Raw genomic sequence first — 10336 nt, 5'->3', positions numbered from 1 at the left:
CTAGATAGTGTCACATCTCATGCCTTCTAAGAAGGTGAACTTTCTGAACCCAGATACCCAAGACAGACCCAATGACCAAAAAAAAAAAAAAAAAGGTGAAAAAGTAAAATCCCACACAAATTAAATATAAAGACAAAGTACAATGCCCAGTGGGAGTTTCTCCATTTGCACCAGGGTACTCAAGCACCAGTTTTGTACAGACTAATCCTTGCCATGAACTATTTTCAGGGAATGAAGAGAGAAGAAGGGTAATTCCAGGAACGTGACTCCCTTTTGATAGGCTGACAAATCAGGTCAATGGCTAATACTGATCACTATGAAATGCTTCAGCTCTGAGGAAGATTTAATGGTGCTCACAGCACTGTAGCTGCCTCCATCTCCCATTGGTGCCACTCATTTACGTGCAGGTGAAACATAAAACTAAGGGCTATTAAAGAGCCCACAGTTTTTCCAGGAAGGAGGGTGTTAGGTCTGCATTAGATCCTGGCGCTAATCCAGAGCCTGTAATCACACCTTGCCAACTGTACCGAAAATTTCCCCTATGAGTTCCTTTGGCAACACCCCATTTTACAGAGCTAAGTCTGTGCAGAGTGACAGCAACCTTTCAGTCCAGCTGCATTTCAGTCGTAGGAAAATAACCCCCTGGGCACAATTTATTAAGCACTCTGGGACATCTCTGGCAGTTTTGTTTAGTGGTTAGAACATGAGAAAGAGCATCAGGATTCAATATCTGGTTATCTGATGACTGCAAATAAGGTATTTAAATTGTTGTGTGCTTTCGTTTACCTGTCTGTGAAATAAGTAAAACAATATTGCTAAAAATATATATAGTCCATGGCTATCATTTATGATTTGCATAAACATCCCTAAATCCACTCCAACTCCCTACAAACCAGCTACCCAAAAGATAAGCATTAGCTGAAGGTTTATGCATGCATTGTTTCTTCTTTTTTCTTTTCTTTCTTCCTTCTGTGGGCTTCCACTCAGAAAACAGATGGTCTCTTCTCACTGACATTTTCTTACAGTTTTTAAATGATGCTGCAGTAGGGGAGAGCTGAAATGTTCAATCTAGAGCTGTTCAGTCTCAATCTAGGTCCATAATTAACAGTAGCTAAGTGAAGTTTAATAAGGGCAGCCCACTAACTTTTCTGTCTTTTTTTTCCCAGTGCATTCACAACAAGGCCATAATGAATGTGCAGTTCATGGATTTTCCCCTGACCATGACTCCCTGGAATATTTAGTGTTTACCTTTTGTGATAATTAAAGGAAGGGAAATGAACCCTAAAGGAAGACAGAGTGCCATCTAATATTCCTTAATATTCTCTTGTTTCTTTAAGTGATGGTTTTTGCCAAAGGAGGGCCTCCTTTTCTTATCATCAGCCAGGTCCTGACCCTGGGCCAGGGATCCTGGTTGTAACTTGACCCTGAGACCAGGTGTGTGCCTGCAGGTCACAAAGCTGACAAAAAAAAATATCAGCCCATGCTGCAAACAAGCCATTCCTGAGCACATTATTGCCTTTAACTCTTTCAAGCTCTCTTCAGGCACAAGCACTGGAGTGACTGCTCTGTGTAGTGAAACTTGCTACCAATGCATCCCGTACCTCTGCAAACCTGCAACATGCAGGGATAACCACAGATGGGAGCATGTACAAACTAGACCTTTCATTTGTGTGAGCAAGTTTATTGTATCTGGTTGAAAATGAGCTGAGAGAGTCTGTGACCTGCAGAACTATTTGCTTTCTTCTTGTCCTTTCTCAAAGCTGTTGCTAAGTCTCAGGGATTTTACAGGGATTGACTCTGGGATGGGTGAGCTGCTCCAGGTTTCTGCAGCGGGTCAGGCTCTGGAGACTTTCAAGCACTGCCTCAGATGTGCCTCAAGAGGAAATTCGATGTTAATGCCTTCATCCAGTACAGTGACTGCAGTGCTGGACTATTACACACAGAGAGCAAGTGATGCTGAGGAAACTCCCAGACGTCCTTTGCAGGATGGCAAGGTTGTTCTAAGCCTGGCCTAAAGCGCATGTAGTCTAAGCATTTGGCTGCCCTGAATTCTTCGTGGTTTGGAGTATGGCTTACCCATAGGTACTCCTTTCTCCAGCAAAACCCAACAATATATGCAATATATTCTTTTTATTTGCCTGCTGCTTTTTCTTTCTCTTTTTTCCCCAGCCTTCAGCATGTCCCCAGGTCATCCCTGCAAGCCTTTGTCCTCGCCTGAAATGTCTGGAGACTTTTATGGGGGGTTCCTGTCATCACATGCATCCCAGTGCATGGGCTTCTAGGCAGACTCCTCAAACTATGAATTAAAAAGCACAGGAACTGACAGCCCTGTGAACTACCTGTGAAAAATCATACCTGGGTTTATGAAGCTATTATGTCTTCAAGGACATTCGGCAGCAATTCTTGAGGAGACAGTGTTACAGGGGGGGAAAAAAGGCTTTTTCAACATCAGTATCTACTCTAGTCCTGGTACAAAATGAATGCCACTAAGTAATAAGTAGTCTGCATTGTTATGAGCATAGAGAGTGATCCAAAATCTATTAAATAGGAGAATTTGCAGTGATATCCGTAGTCTATGGTTGGGGTCTTCAGATAGAAAATCTCACTGGTATCCCATTTGCATTGTAACAGTCTCATAACAATTTGTGCAGTAAAATCATTACCAAAAGCCATTAATAATATGAATACACGAACAGTTCAGCTCTATCCAAAGGGGCTAAGCACCCCCCCCCAGCTTCTAGAGTTATGCACACTTAAAGAAATCAAAGCTTTTCCTTTTCCCTTACTGATCAGAGAAGTAAAAAAAAAAATGTAGCCAGTGCTGAATGCTTTCTCTCTTCCTTCCCCCTTTTCTTTCTTGCTTGCTCCTGAAAAAAATAAAAATAAAAAATTGCCAAATCCATTTTAATGACACTTTATATAAAGCATTTTTCCAGACTGATATTGTGGACATCACTATGTTCCACCCCATCACAAACTTTTATGGCTGACTTATAAAGTCCCAGAGAAGGAGATGTATAAAATTCATGCAGGCCATGGATACCAGAAAACATACTTGGGAGCTTAGGCAGGGTTCTGTGGAGACAGCTAATATATAATTGAGCAGTTACCCTCCAGTGTAGAGATATCAAAAGAAAACAGATACCTGGTTGCTCAGGTAAAAGCCCATTTCAAAAGTTAACTTTAAACAGATTGAATCTGGTGCTGTAGATTTATAGTCACATTTTCTCATCAAAACAATCAACAAAAGATACTTAACCAGAAAGATGCTCGAGTCATGGAGATCCAAGACATAAAGCCAGTTTATCTCCCAGCTGCCTTATGAGATCTTCCCTCAAATTAAAATGGTCATCCATACAACACACATTTAGAGTGTACAAAGCTAAATGTACCTTCATGACCACATGTACCCATCTGCAAACTCAGACCAGACCAACCAGTTGTACCTCCCAGCTGCAGATCTCAGCAAAAGAACAAAACCCCTACAAAAGTCCATTAACACGTTGAAATCAGCACTCTTTGTGCCAGTGCATCCTACCTTGTATGATTTAAATTGGTACAAGACCCTCATGGATTGGAAACACTGTATTATCCTTTTCATCCCATTTATCTCACAAAGTGAATTTATTAATTCTCTCCATACCACGAAAATTCTCTATTTTTCACGTCTTTTTTTTTACCACTATTGATTTCTTTCAGGAGTGCTAGGGATGATGCATTGGAAACACTGGAAGACCCAAAGCTTTCATCTGCTAGTCAGAACATCAGATAAACTGCATCTCCAAGTTTGGAGCGAAGATGATTGACTGGGAAATGATTTAATAATAACTTCTCCATGTGGAATTCTCTTTTAAAATGTATTGTGTTCTGTGCATGCCTACAGGTGTGTGAGTATATAAAAATAATACATCTGGCTGAAAACTCCTCTGCTTTGGCAGTTTTCAATCTTTCTGGGTTTGTTTCCCAATAGAAAGCCATTCTTTTCACTGAAAACACTAACAACAATGAATTTGTTTACGTGTCAATGAGAGAAAAATCCTTCATGTGTTTTCACTGCTCTCCTGCATTAGTCTTTTATCACCATAGTTATTAACTTTACCATTTGACATAGGGCCAGCCTATTAGCCCCTAACAGCACACTGAGGAAGGGGCTGTTTGTGCCATAAACCTTGTCAGCAGAAGTCATGGAATGCTTGCTCCTGGCCACACGTGTTCACATGGCTGTGTTTGGATTCACACAGTGATGCCCCAGTCCTGTTTTGTGAATGCAAATGAAGGATAATTATCCTCATGACTCTTGTTAATATTGAGCTTGCAGAGCATCAGGGGAACTTGTCTTAGGCTGTTCCCTTGCACATCTTTGGGTTGGGGAGTTGAAGGCAATCCTGGCACTGCTTGTTCAGGGATGCTCCATTAGTGGGAAAAGGCTCAGTGGCTGCTGTGGTCAAGCACTGCCTGACCTTCTCTTGGGGCAGATCATACATACAGGTCAGCACATATGTATACAGGCTGGGAAACATCTGCTAATAATACAGCAGGCTAATGAGCAAGAAGCTCCTTGGCAGGACATGCCCTGAGCTCTTCTGGAGGTGCTGAGGTGGGACTGTGAAATTTGGTGATCTGTCGAGTGTCTTTTTTGTGCACTGTCACGCATGGTGTTTCCAATCAGCCTCCGAGCGCCAAGAACCTCCGAGAGCAGCCAACCTCTCCGCCCTCCTGCGCAGCTCAGTAGCTGCAGGCTTCCTCTTGGCAGGCATCTTCTGCACCCAAAATAATAAATAAATAAAAATAAAACCACTCTATAAGTGTCTGCCTGTCTCCCTCCCCTTTATGAGAAAACAGAGTGGGGGGAAATGTTGCAGGTGGAGTAAGAAGAAAAGCAAAGAAAAATCTGCTCAGACAGAGAGACAAAACAAGCAACTGCTTAAGGGATTTGGCAGCAAATGAAACTGCCCCCTTCCCCCTCCCCGTTTGGAGCCTGGTTCAGCATGTACTGGTGGTGGATCACAGTACCAGCCACACTGAGATACAGGCAGACACTTCTGTCTCACCAGCTGCTCTGACAATCCATTTTCATAAAGGAACGGGAGGGGAAGCAAATCTGCAAGATGGAGCTCCCGGTCACCATGTGAAAGCTTCTGCCCGCACCGCCCCGTGCTTCAGGTGTCAGGGCTGTCAAAGGAGTTTGACAAGAGCAGAGTGGCTTTCCCTAAACATACAGCAGCTACAACCAGGATGCCTTCAGTGGGTACACACATCCGGGCCTGTGTGTTATACACAATGTGATTTTGAAGATTTCTAATGAAAACCTGAAGTGCTGCGTTGTGACTGATGACTGGAAAAGGTGTTCTTCCCACTGGGGAGTTAATGAGACAATCTCTCCATGTTCGCTTAGGGAGCAAACATCTTAAGAAAATGCGCTCTGGCTACTTTAGGCATTAATAATATGCTGTGTTTTTTTTCCCCAGAGGTGTTAACCCTTTTGGCCAGCCCTGGCTGAGGAAAAATCTGGATAGTTAAGTTCTGTCAACTTGTCTGCCTACATATATAATAAACTATTGTGTGACACAATGTATTTTTATGCAACTGAAGTGATACATCCAGTAAAGATACATTTCAATGGAGGGGAATAAAAGTGATTCTTTACATTTCGTTTATACAAGTACCAGAGCTTGTGAGGCACTTTGGAGTCCATCTGGCTGAAATGTGCTATATATAAATGTAAGATTGTTATCACCAAAAACACATTCTGTATGGTGTTTCTCTCACATATTTTTTTGTTAATTTCAGTGAACCAGTTCTTTTTAATGAATAATTTCCATTGGAAAGCTTTGTTTTCCCTGTAACATAAAGCTTTTTTGGTTTCAATCCCTTGTCTGGTTTTCATTAGCTTTGCAATGAATTAGCCAAGAAGGCTTTTCCTCTCAGTTAGGTTGGGAAAGTACCACTGGCATGTGTCTGATTTTTGTGGGGAAGAGTCTTTTTTCCCTTTATTATTTCAATTATTAGTTTTGCTTGTGTTTCACTACAGAATTCTTGCAATCCCAACAAGAAACCATGCTCCTACATTTTAACACGTGTGCCTGTGCGCCTACGTATCCCTTACATGCTTATCCCCACGTGATTCTTGTCTCTGAATACAGTGCCTTACATGTTGCAATTATATAAATGCATGTGTGTTTGGAGCAAAAAGTCATACAAAGATTGCTTTTGAGCTTTTATCAATAGGTAATGAACTGGTTTCTAAATCCCAAGCAAGCTTTTTGGAGGGTGGCCTCAAATATTCCAGTCAAATTTTATACCCTCATCCAAGCAGTTACATTATTCACATGTAATATCCACTTCCTTCAAGGTCATTTTTACCAGGTCTTCATCAACAGAGTGTGGACATGTTTGGGTTGAATTTTTACCCTGTAACAGACCTGGACTCTTTTCAATGACATGGTCCTCAGTGTCGGAGCAGGCAGAAACATAGGAACAGTGTTACTCAGCAGCCCATAATAATCTATGGTCCTACCAGTGTATTCAGCAAAATGGTTTTATGGTTCCAAGGTGAGCTCCACACTGATTCACCACACCCTGCTGGAGAAAAACACATCAGAGAGATTCTATGTGACTGTTTTTTTCTGCAGAACTGTAACACATGTTAAGCATAAAATGCCCATCCCATCACAAAGCAGCAAAGCTAGGCAGTCGTGTTTCCCAGAGAACTACACGTGTAAACAGCTTCCACCTTAGAGGGGAATCATTTAAATCAAAAGATATGGTAAAGAAATTAAAACAAATGTATATAAATAATATTACATAATGGATTGTGCCTCATTTTACTTGCATATGAAATGTTTTTATAAACCCCTTTATGACCTCCCCACTTGTGACTTCTGAGTCTTGTTATTATTAACTGAGTGGAGAATAGATCTTACTCTATCCCAGATGCAACTCCTTATGAATTCACCCTTTCATACACTGGATACTTTATGCATATGTATGTGTGTACTTTTCCTCCTACAAGTTTTTGCAGTAGGCAGAAATAACACACTATTATAATGGAGTTACATCACTCCTCCAGGCACCTTCCTTTGCCCATCATTAGCTTCCAAAGCTAGATACAGGCCTCCAAGACAGCAATGGCAAGTTATCAGGTTTGGGTAAAAATCTTCTTGTGTGTGGAAAACAATGCTCTTGCAGAGCTGGAGCTAGACCCTGACTAGAAAACTGGTTGTGTTACTGCGTCGAACACTCCTACAGCTCTTAAATGGCCAGTGTCATAAAACCCAACATGAATTATTGCCTTCCAGCCAGCTTAGTATTTTCATCTGCAAACTTTTATTACATTGTTCAGCACTGACGTGAAATACTGGAGAGATTGCCCAGCTGCACAATGTGCCCTCTTGTCCCCATCTGCACCAAAGCTGCCAGCTGACCGTACACTGACAGAGAGCCCTGAGGGTTTTGTGACTCCAAACACGCAGGCGTGCCAAGGTGCACAGGTGGTGCATTGGTGACAATGGGCAGGTGCTTCCAGTGGGCTGTCAGAGCCCTACATACCTGGACTTACCTCTATATTTATGTTCTCAAGGACCTTGAGGCAAAGTGCGGGCTCTGGGAGCAGTACCATGGTGTAATTGGTCTCTCAGTGCCTAGTTGGGAGATTTGGACCTGTATTTAATAACAGGTAAGGGAAATATTGAGATCATTTTCTTATTTTCTAGTACTTGCAAGCCAGTGATGCCTTCATAGAAGACCAGATTCCAAGCCAAGGGCATTGCTAAAAAGTAAGACCTAGAAGTTACCTTGAAGACAGCCTTCTGTGGCCTATGTAGGAAAGACAGCAATAAAGAACTGAATAGAAGAAAAATATGCTTAGAAAGAATCACAAATGAAAAATAAAAAAAATAAAATTGACCTGTCCTGGTTCTGAAAGATTTAACTTGACTTTTCAGCCCATCTTAACCCATTGACACGTCATTTTTCCTCCACTTTAGCCATCCAGCTCCAAGGTCTGATACTGTGCATTGTGTGGCATTCAGATGAAACCTGAACAGAATCTGGACCCAGGAATTGGAGTTAAATTTAGCCAGAGCAACTGTACAGGGTCCTCTCCCAATTCTATCCTGAAGCTGTTTTGTAGGGTCTGTTCTAATTCCTGTACCATTATGAAACTAAATGAGATATCTGAATTCTATCAAATTAAGGACTTGGTTTCTATTTTCATGTCAACATATTGAAGGGGTAAATCATAGAATAATAGAATGGTTTGGGTTGGAAGGGACCTTAAAGACTATCTTGTTTCAAGCCCCTGCCATGGGCAGGGACACCTTCCACTACACCAGATTCTTCCAAGACCTGTCCAACCCAGCCTTGAACAGTTCCAGGGATGGGGCATCCATGGTTTCTCTAGGCAACCTGTGCCAGTGCCTCGCCACTCTCACAATAAACCATTTCTTCCTTATATCTAATCTAAATCTACCCCATTTCAGTTTAAAGCCATTCTCCCTTGTCCTGTCACTAGCTGTCCTTGTTAAAAATTTCCAATGGAATAAGGAAGGGTTCACTTAGACATCAGTGGGAGCAAGCAGTGAAAATGGCAAGAGGGAGTGATATTTAAGCCAAAATTTATAATATGTTTTTTCAGACCTTCACAATATTTCAAACGTGTTTGATTTTCACCCACATTTTCTGGCTCCTTTTTCAATGTTTCAATGAGAAGAGAATTAATACATGAAAACTATTTTGCCATGTGTGGCAGTCCCTTTGGGCAACCATTTGTACATTTGAATGTTGGTAAATGATGGAAAGTTCAGTATCCATGTGAAGGTCATTTGAAAGTCTCAGAAAACAATTTTATATGCAAGAAACAAAAACACGATCCATTTCCCATTTCAATGGGTATCTTTTCCTACCACAATGACCCATGAATTTGGGGTTTGTAAAGCTTATTCTCTGTCATACAAAGGCCATTTTTAGTGCAGTTTGAAGGCTACAGGAAGGGTTAACCTCTCAGCTGCCCTCCCACGCTGTGTTTTGATCGGTGCCCCAAGCTACAGGACAGATATCTCTTTGTTTTTCATCTTTAATATCCAATTCCCAATTCACTTGTGTAGATGATGGGACTCTACAAAACTCCCTTTGTCTGAAGTAAGATGCAGCACTTACTCCGCAACTGACTTTTAATACTTGACTTTTCTTTCTACTTCAGAAAACACCTGTTTGAGTAGCTTGATGACTAAAGAGCCTTTCAACCTCCCTGCCACCATTTTTAGATCTGATCTACTTCATAAGAGACTGAACACCATTGTGGCTGCTGCTAAGTTGCATATGTGAAAAGAAATAGATGGCGTTGATGCAATTGTTAGTGGCTGAGTGGATGTCAGGAACCACTGCAATAGCTGACACAGCTATGGGGAAGTCTGAATCATGAGGCTGAGACCATGGAATCTTATCCAAAGTCAGCAGAAGGTGGGATATTCATTCTCATAACCAATGGACTCTATATTGAATCCTGGAAGAACCCAGAGATAGAAGACTATCTTACCCCTATGACTGGTTCTTTTTTAAATTTATATTTTCCCTCCATGCCAGAGGTAGTGCACAGGGGTAAAAAGATGACACAGAAGACTGAGCAGGCTGGAGACAAGTTTGTATTAGCCTTACAAAAGGTGATGGTGAAGACATTGACTTAAATCTATCTATCCATCTAAACCTCAGCAAAGAGGAGCATCAAATCAGCCTGGATGCTGGGCTACCCAAAGAGACTGAAATTTTCACTTATCTGAGAATGAATTAAACCTTGGACACACCTGAGGCATTACTATTCAATCTTCTTATGACTCGTATGCAAGAAAGGCACAAACAGTGTCAATTCTAGACACTGTGATTCAGAGATTTAATGAAATAGAAACCAAGCACAGGGAATCAAACTTTAATTTATAAGTTCATAAGTGAAAATAAGGTCTTTGTTCTTCCTTCTTGTTCACAACATCTAAAGCCTTGAGGAATAAACACTTCTATAGTCAACTTGTTTATAACCTTATGGTAGATTATGTTTATTTGTTGCATGTATAAATCTCATGGTTACAGCAAGAAATAAAAAGAAAGAAAGAAATCAGAGTTGATTACAGCCAGCGGTGATGTGACTGAGAAACAATAGATGTATTGAGAGGAAAATCTCACAGCAGCCTGGAAACACACAGGAAAGAAAAGAAAAGGGAAAAAAAAGGAAAAAGAAAAGAAAAAAAAAGAAAAAAAAACACAAGAAGAAGGGAAAAGACAGACAAAGAGTGAGAGGGAATGAGAGATTTGTTATGCAAACATATTAACCACGTTGCCTGAAGTC

General features: G+C 41.1%; 1 long non-coding RNA gene across 1 annotated transcript; it reads left to right on the top strand.

The window, feature by feature from the left end:
• The first annotated feature begins 624 nt into the window (after positions 1-624).
• On the top strand, positions 625-3979 carry LOC127475132 (uncharacterized). The gene is made up of 3 exons (XR_007906099.1): positions 625-756; positions 1789-1994; positions 3700-3979. It is a non-coding gene; the product is annotated as an uncharacterized LOC127475132 (long non-coding RNA).
• Positions 3980-10336: the final 6357 nt, after the last annotated feature.

The sequence above is a fragment of the Manacus candei genome, unplaced genomic scaffold (assembly GCF_025592945.1).
Source record: "Manacus candei isolate 608988 ecotype Guabito, Panama unplaced genomic scaffold, ASM2559294v1 h1tg000046l, whole genome shotgun sequence".
In the NCBI taxonomy this organism is placed as follows: domain Eukaryota; kingdom Metazoa; phylum Chordata; class Aves; order Passeriformes; family Pipridae; genus Manacus; species Manacus candei.
This window is presented reverse-complemented; position numbering and strand designations above follow the sequence as displayed.